Source organism: Microcaecilia unicolor, chromosome 3 (assembly GCF_901765095.1).
Source record: "Microcaecilia unicolor chromosome 3, aMicUni1.1, whole genome shotgun sequence".
Taxonomy (NCBI): domain Eukaryota; kingdom Metazoa; phylum Chordata; class Amphibia; order Gymnophiona; family Siphonopidae; genus Microcaecilia; species Microcaecilia unicolor.
In genome coordinates, this window is record NC_044033.1 from 313,455,868 (window position 1) to 313,465,116 (window position 9,249).

Consider the following 9,249-nt stretch of genomic DNA (forward strand, 5'->3'; position numbering starts at 1 on the left):
ATTTTATCCAGGATTTTGCATGAGCTTGTCGATACGTAATAAACAAATCACCTTGAAGACCAATGGTTTACACATTCAGTGCATTTAATTTGGAATTTTTCAGCACATGAATCACGTAAGGATGGTTTATCATCCCTGTGCACCCAAGCAGAACTGTCCAAAGTGAAGGCACAGAGGAGCAGTTTAATACACAGCAGCTAAGGGGGAGTTCAGGGGAATCCCCCCCCCCCCTTCTGACCTAAGAAGCCTTCATAACATTTTTCCTCAAATTATGGCATTTTCTTCAGCCCAAATAATATTTTTTATTGGACTAACTAATCCCCTATTTACAAAGACGCGCTAGCAGCTGCCAGTGCGGTAATGCTGACACAGCCCGTTAGCATAGCTACGCGGCTTTGTAAACGGGAGGGGGGGCTAGGGATCCTTTTACTAAAATGTACTTTAAAAAAAAAATTTCTCCTTTTTTTATTTGCAGGTCATGTGCCAATGTCATTAGCGTGACAGGAGCACTGACTGCCTCCTATTTAGAAGGTGCTAAGTGCTCACATGTTAAGTCTGTGTTATCCAGTTAGCATGTGCTAATCAGAATGTGCCAGCTGGATAACGCTTCCATGCCCATCCCCCACCAAAGACACACCTCCTCCAAGAATATTTAAATAAAAAATTTTGTGTGGTTAGTGCACAGAAAAGAAAAACTCACTGCATGATACTTTAATGTGTTTTGCGGTAAGCGTTTTCTTGAGCAGTAAACATGCATTAGGGCTTATTGCCCTATACTAAAAGGTCCCCTTAATACATTTATTTTTGAGTAGCGTTTGAAGGCCAGAATCTGTTTTCTCAGGTCAGGCAAAATGATAGGAGTGTGTGTGTGTGTGTGTGGGGGGGGGGGGTATGCAGCTCCCTGCCTGTTGAGTTGTGCCCAACTTCTATTTTTCAGACCTCCCTCAACTCCTCTCTCAAAAAAATAAAATGGTGGTGCTCAGCCTCTAGGGAAATATGACAGGAGACCCATTGGTAGTAGAGATTTACACAGGGCAAAAATGTTCAGTTAATTTGCCATTTTTCATACATTTTCTTTGGTTCATATTCGTTTTAATATAATACTAGTAAAAAAAGGCCTGTTTCTGACACAAATAAAACAGGTGCTAGCAAGGTTTTCCTCGGAGTGTGTATGTTTGAGAGAGTGTATGTGAGAGTGACTGTGTGTGAGAGAGTGAATGTGCGCGTGTGTGTGTGAGAGAGAGTGTGTGCAAGTGCGTATGTGAGACACAGTGAGAGAGAGAGAGAGAGAGTGTGTTTCACACAGATACAGTGTGTGCAAGAGAGAGAGTGTGTGTGAGACTTAGACTCTCTGTGAGACTGAGTGAGACCAAGAGAGTGTGTGAGTGACTCTGTGACACATAGTGAATGTGATACAGTGTGAGACATGTGGAGGGACATAATCGAACACAAACGCCCATGTGTAAGAACGTCCATCTCCGAGAATGGGTCCATGAAGGGGTGGGCCGAATCGTATTTTCGAAAAAGATGGACGTTTATCTTTAGTTTCGAAAATACGGTTTATGCCAGGCAAATGCATTGGATGTGGGCGTTTTTGAGATGTAGGCATTTGTTTGAGCTGGGCATTTTCGTTTTTCAGCGATAATCGAAACCGAAGCGTCCCAGCTCAAAAATGACCAAATCCAAGGCTTTGGGTCATGGGAGGGGCCAGGATTCGTAGTGCACTGGTCCCCCTCACATGCCAGGACACCAACCGGGCACCCTAGGGGGCACTTTTAAAAAATAGGAAAAAACATTAAATTACCTCCCAGGTGCATAGCTCCTTTACCTTGGGTGCTGAGACCCCCAAATCCCCCCCAAAACCCACTCCCCACAACTCAACACCATTACCATAGCACTTAATGGTGAAGGGGGGCACCTACATGTGGTTACAGTGGGTTTTGGGGAGGGGTTAGAGGGCTCCCATTTACCACCACAAGTGGTACAGGTAGGGGGGGATGGGCCTGGGTCCGCCTGCCTGAAGTGCACTGCATTACCCACTAAAACTGCTCCAGGGACAGGACTTGTTGCTGCTGTATAACCTTGGCACAGCAGTTCACACCGTAAGACTAATCTCGCTGAAAATGTCCTTTATTTCAATAACCGCATTTACTCACAGTTAACTGCAGATCAGAGGTTGTGCCCCACTGGCAACGAGTCTCCCTGGTACTAAGATTAGCAGTAGCTCAGAGCTGGCAGAATGGTGTACAATGCCCTCTTTCAGCAACATTCAAGGTAAGAACTAAGTTCTGTAACGTGGCTAACACACGAAAGGGATCTAAAACGGATTTACAAAAATGGCCACTACCTCGTGGACTACCAGAAACAAAACAGGGCACACTCTGACCCAGTAGGCAGGGGAAAAAGCACCATGGGAGAAGAGCCTACCAACTACCAACATCGTGAGACTGTAACACAAGCTAGTGAAATCACGGAGCCCAATACCCTACAACCACCACAATGCAATGCTGATGTGACCCTGCAGTGCACCCGAGAGCCACATCTGACCCAGAGAAAGGATCGAACACATTCTGCTGCAATGGAGGTGGGTACGGAATTTGAGGGTGGCATAGAAGCTGGGAAATAAGGTTTTTGCAAGTGGGGTTTTTTTGGTGGGAGGGGGTTAGTGACCACTGGGGGAGTCAGGGGAGGTGATTCCCGATTCCCTCCGGTGGTCATCTGGTCATTTAGGCCACTTTTTTGGGACCTGTTCGTGAGAAAAAAGGGTCCAAAAAAAGTGTCCCAAATTCTCGCTAAAAACGCCTTTCTTTTTTCCATTATCAGCCGAGCGTGCCCATCTCTGCTCGGACGATAACCACGCCCCAGTCCCGCCTTCACCACGCCTCCGACACGCCCCCGTCAACTTTATTCGTTCCCGCGACGGAGTGCAGTTGAAGACGACCAAAATCGGCTTTCGATTATACCGATTTGGCCGCCCACGGGAAACGGACGCCCATCTCCCGAACATGGGCGTTTTTCTCCTTTCGAAAATAAGCAGGAAAGTGTGTGAGAGACAGTGTGTGAGAGTAAGAGAGAGAAAGACATTGACTGTGAGAGAGAGAGAGTGTGTGTGAGAGAGAGTGTGTGTGTGACAGAGATACCTCTCCCCCTCTCTGGTGTCAGGCCCCCCTCCCTCCCTGTTGATCAAGCTTTAAGTTTTACAGGTGAGACACAGGCCCAGGTGCAGGACCAGGCTGTGGTTTATGTTTCCTGTGACACAAGAGTCACAAGCTTTAAGCTCAAAAACAAGTATTGCTGTAAAGGCATTTTTACAGAGTCAGTTTGAACAGGTTTTGAAGAGACAGTTAGCAAAGGAAGCACATATAGGAAACGCATATAAGGAAATCAAGGAAAAATTTTAGTATATAAGTAAGTGCTTCGAACCAGGAAAACGAGCATTTGCGTTTAGATTCCTTGGTTTAGTGAGTACACCTGCAATGCTCCCTCAAGAACGTTCACATACTTCCTTCTTGAGCCTTTATTAATCCTTTCTTCATTTCTGTAACATTTAAACCATTAAATAAATCTTACTTGATTTGATTAATTACTACTATGTAGATTCAATTTATTCCAGGTTTACGAGCCTAGGGTCTCAGAAGGCGTTGTCTGCCTTAGACCCTCAACAGCCCTTACCTTCACCTAAATAGGTGGCGGTATGGGTTCCCCCAGAAATGGCAGTGCACTAATCCCTGTTATTAGCGCAGAGCCATTTCTTTTGTATTTTTTTTTGGGGGGGGGGCTGAAAACAATCTTTCACTTGCTGTGGTAAAAGGGGGCCTCTGTGCACAGCAATCCATGCGCTAATGCCACTGCAGGCCCCCTTTTACCGTAGCTTGGTAAAAGGGGCCCTAATTGCAGGAAAAGGGGCTCTTTTACTAAGGGGCCAGCTTTTAGCGCAGCTTTAAAATGGCTGATTTTTCATTTCTTTAATTAACGGCCACATGCTACTTTCCCCAATTAGCGCAAGAGCCCTTATCGACACCTATTTACCAGGTGAAAAAGGCTTATGTGCTAACCATGCGCTAATTGGTAGGCATGCTAACTGATTAGCACCGAGCACACCTACTCTCCACCCCTCCCAAACATGCCCCCAGTGCTAAAAAATAAAATATTAATTTAGCATACACTATGGTACTCAGGTAACAGGTGGGGGGGGGGGGGATGGGCCTGGGTCCGCCTGCCTGAAATGCACTGCAGTACCCACTAAAACTGCTCCAGGGACCTGCATACTGCTGTCATGGAGCTTGGTATGATATTTGAGGCTGGCATAGAAACTGGAAAAAATATTTAAAAAAAATTTTTTTTTAAGGTGAGAGGGGTTTAGTGACCACTGGGGGAGTAAGGGGAGGTCATCCCCAATTCCCTCCGGTGGTCATCTGGTCATTTAGGGCTCATTTTTGTGGCTTGGTCATTAAAAAAAAAGGACCAAGTAAAGTCGTCCAAGTGTTCATCAGGGACGCCCTTTTTTCATTATTGGCTGAAGACGCCCATGTATTATGCACGCCCCAGTCCCGCCTTCGCTATGCTTTTGACATGCCCCCGTGAACTTTGGTCATCCCCGTGACAGAAAGCAGTTGAGGATGCCCAAAATCGGGTTTCGATTATGCCGATTTGGGCGACCCTGGAAGAAGGATGCCCATCTCCTGATTTGTGTTGAAAGATGGGCGCCCTTCTCTTTCGAAAATAAGCTTGAAAGTAACCTATGTAACTTTATAAGTCTATGTGCTTTCAAAATAAGCCTCTATGAGCTTTTACAAATCAGCGGTAAGGCCAATGTGGGCTTACCGCTCACTAAAAAAGAAGTACAGCCGGGCTACCACAGCAGCCCAGCGGTAATTCCCACCCCCATCGCGCCATCATATCTGGCGCTACAAATATATATTTATTTTTGTAACACCCGTGTGTACCCGGCGGTAATTGGGCATTTCCGTGTGCTGCCCAGTTAGCGCAGGAGCCTTTACCTCCACCTCAATGGTTGGTGGTAAGGAAAGGCTCCCCCGAAATGGCCGCACAGCAAAGGTTTCACCTCCCGCACGGCCATTTCCTCAAAAAAAGACCTACCTTTTACCCACTGCGGTAAAAGGGGGCCTCGGCGTGCATCAAAAACATGTGCCGACGCCGGCCCCCCCTTTGTCGCAGCTTGGTAAAAGGGGCCCTATATGTTTTAAGGCACAATAATCAACTGAATTTGCACTAAAGAAAGCATCTCTAGCAGAAACGTAGCCAGGTTGACGGCGCAGGGGGAGCGAGAGTGGACTTCCGCTGGCGCCAGCACACATTTTCAGTGCTACACAACAAAAAAAATAGGTGCCGGCACCAGCAGAGCTCCGTTTGGGGGAGCGGCCGCTCCTCTGGCTCCCCACCTAGCAACGCCACTGATCTCTAGCTGTCAGCTTTATTTAAAGTGGCTGGATAGACTAGATGAACCTGCATGTAATCTTGGGTTTCCCAGCCACCTATGTTAGAGCCATTGAGCACTGCAGCAACTGCAGGTTTGTTTGTTTTTTTTTTATTACAGCAATTTGCCATCTTTAAAGGTCTCTGTTAAGTCCTGCCTGACTGCTGCCATCCGGTGATCCACAGGTGTTATTGCACAGAGAAAGTCTAGGGTCCAGATGCATGGAAGAAGTGCCATCTTCTGCACTCAGTTTCTCGTCATCCTTGGCACAGAGTTGGGAATGGCTACAGATATCATGGCAGTGTCTCAGGAAGACAGGTGGGGTTGAGGTGAGATACCCTCATGTTCTGAAGTCCATCTCACTAGAAGATTTATATGGCTGAGGCAGGAAGGGCTGTAACAGTGACAGATTTGAGGCGGCACTGCCCTTTGAGCAGTGTCAAGATTACTTTTAAAGAGATGTGCACTTAGCTGTGATGCTTCCATTAACTTCACTACTTATCTAGAGGGACCATTAATCTTCTTACATCAGTCCTGTGCTGCGAGATAGGTGTATTACCCATCACCACCTGACTCCTCTCTCACTTTCCTCCTGAGACTCTTTCTCCCTCCTCTTTTTCTCTCCTTTTGTCTCCCCCTTCTTTCCCTTCCTCTCTGTCTCTCTCTTTTATTTTTTCTCCTCTTCTCCTCCCTCTTTCTTTCCTCTGTGACTCACTTTATCTCTCCTGCATTATCCGCCACTCCTTTCTCTTTTCTTTTTGGTAGTTGCCACAGGAGCTGCAGTTTTCTCCTGCTCTTTTGGCTTTGCTGTCACCCGCAGTGCTGTGAGCTATTATTCACAGCTTGTAACCCCCCTCCCCCCATTGCATCCCAACGTATCTCAGCCTTCAGAGTGCCATTTCTATAGCCAAGAACCTGGCTCTCTCCAGAACACGGCACTCTTGAAACAGCCAGTAGGTGATACTATTGAGTGATGGCTTGGATGTCTTTTCTACCTTGAAACTAAAGAATGTTGCTTCTGCAGCCCTCCACCCCTCCTCCTAAAAGCCCTAACCAGCCTGAGAAGTGGGGAGCTGAGATCTGCGAATCAAACCCAGGTCTCTCACAGTGCAGGTACCTCACTGCCCATGGACTATCAGGACAATTCTATGACTGGGCACATGCAGTTAATTGGCGCTATGTGGTAGTCTATATGGGAACTGCATGTGCTGTAGCAGTGTTTCCCAAGTCAGTCCTGCAGTATCCCCTTGCCAGTCAGGTTTTCAGGATATGCACAATGAATATGCATGAGATTGATTTGCATACATTACTTCCATTGTATGCAAATCTCTCTTTCATGCATATTCATTGTGGATATCCTGACAATCTGACTGGCAAGGGGGTATTCCAGGACCAACTTGGGAAACACTGCTCTAGCATGTAACTGCAAGGGGAGTGAACATGGGGGCAGAGCATGGGTGGGCCAAGGGTGTGTCAACAAGCACCACATGCAACTTATGGAATATGATCAGGTACATGCGTTGCATGGTAAACTTAGGCATGTCATCTTACACCAGCCATTAAACTGGCGCAGGTGGTACCACCTAATGGGTACCACCTAATGTTTACACTAGTATTGAATAAGGGAAAGGGAAATGGGACTTGATATACTGGATTTCTGAGGTTTTTGCAACTACATTCAAAGTGGTTTACATATATTCAGGTACTTATTTTGTACCAGGGGCAATGGAGGGTTAAGTGACTTGCCCAGAGTCACAAGGAGCTGCAGTGGGAATCAAACTCAGTTCCCCAGGATCAAAGTCCACTGCACTAACCACTAGGCTACTCCTCCATAATGGCTTAGGTGTACCCAGATGCCGTTATCCATTGACATCTAACCTGATTGCCCTGATCAGTTCAGCCCCTATTCTACTGGTAAAAACAAAAATCACAAGTCAATATAATCCAATGTCTTTGTATACAAAATCTGGAACTCTATTACCTTCTGTAAATCTGCTAGGATAGCTGACTGTCTGGAAGACACTTAGCAGAGCAAGTAGTCATGCTTGGAAAAATATTACAAACTAAAATACCACAAGGGGAATGAGTTCTCAGTGACTCAAACAGGTGCTGCCTTTATGATATCACGGTTGTTGCCAACCAATCAGATTCCAGTGTGTATAAGGTAATGTATTAAACATTTCTCCCAGAGATTCAGGGGAACAACAGTTGAAAGAATTCCACAATGAATGAACTTAAAATAACATTTTTAATTATGAGACTCTGTATAGCGTACGTCTCCTATATAAACACATTTCAGAAGCAAGCCAAGCTAAAAGCTGACTGGTGGACTTAGGCAGCAGGACAGAAGGGACGTTATAGAAAAGTGAGTGTTCCTGGAACATGTCTTCCGTGGAATACTGGGTGCCCTGTAGGAGGATTAAGTGTTTCCTCCGACTCCGAGATCTGCATGTCCGGTGGGCGGAGATCACAACACACATCCAGGAGAGGAAGAGCAGGGTTTGACATTAATTACTCCATTCTGTTGGAGAAAGATCTGCTGCAGTGGCAAGTGACAGAGCTTTACTGAAACTGTTATCTGACAGACACGTCCCAGCTGTCCACCTTGGTGCAGAGGGGGTTTATCAGGAGCTGCTAGAGAGCAATAGCAAAACATTGGAGGGGATGTTTATAAAGCAGTTTTTCCTATAGATATAAAATGGGAACTTCTCTTTAGTACTACCATTTCTACAGTAGGTATCTTCTGAAATACATTTTAAATGTATTTGTGTAATTTTCCTGTAGTTGTTACATTCAAAACTGGGTAATATTATATAAGCTTCTAGATGGACATATGTAAAGCGTGTTTTATTTCTTAAGTTTTCTTTTTCATTTTACTTCATTTTCCTAGATATTACTTCTCTCTTTCTCAAGTTAATCCTGCTATAATTTGATTTCTTATAACATGCAGTGCCTCAGGCTTAGCCAAGCAAGCTGCTGACACATCACTGCCTGTATCGCCTGAGTCCCGCAGGTTCAGGAGATAACCTGAGGTTCTGGTTCCAGCTCAAGAAGTGCATAGGCAAAGTTGTGTGTATGGTTCTCAGTATTGGAATAGAAAGGGGTGCCGCAGGGCAGGAGTAAAGTGCATTGGCAGAGCCTGGTGTACAGTTCTTACTATTAGAATACAAAAGAGTGCTGCAGGGCAGAAGTGAGGTGCACTGGCAGAGCTGGGTATATGATTCTCACTACAGGAATAGCAGGGGGTGCTGCAGGGCTGGGATGAGGTGCATAGGCAGAGCTGGGTGTAGGGTTCTCAGTACTGGAATAAAAGGGGGTGCTGCAGGGCAGGAATGAGGTGCATTGACAGAGCTGTGTGTGCAGTTGCAGACATGAAACAGTGCATACCTTTCTTTATGTTGAAGTATCCAAAGAAGGTCAAAGAGCATATAGGGTCAAAACACTCCCCCTCTTTCTCACCTCCCAACCCACCAGTTCTCTTGCAAGGGATTAAGTTCATTTACTCAACACTTCCCACACACTGAGAGCCCCCAACTAACACATAAAATAGGATGACAGGGTTGTCTGAGTTACTGATGTCTGTGTGGGTCGGCCTCAAATCAACACAGTAAATCTGTGTGGACCTGAGTGCAGATCCTGGCACAGCCGTCCCAGCTGAGAAAAGTTCAGAGCTGGCAGGAAGCAGAAAAAATAAAATACAGTGGATGTATTCCTGAAACGATTAAATAAAGGTTAACCTCAACCAAATATGTTGTAGGTGATGCCATTTTATTGAACTAACATAATCCAATTTTGAGTAGTCTTCCAAAGCA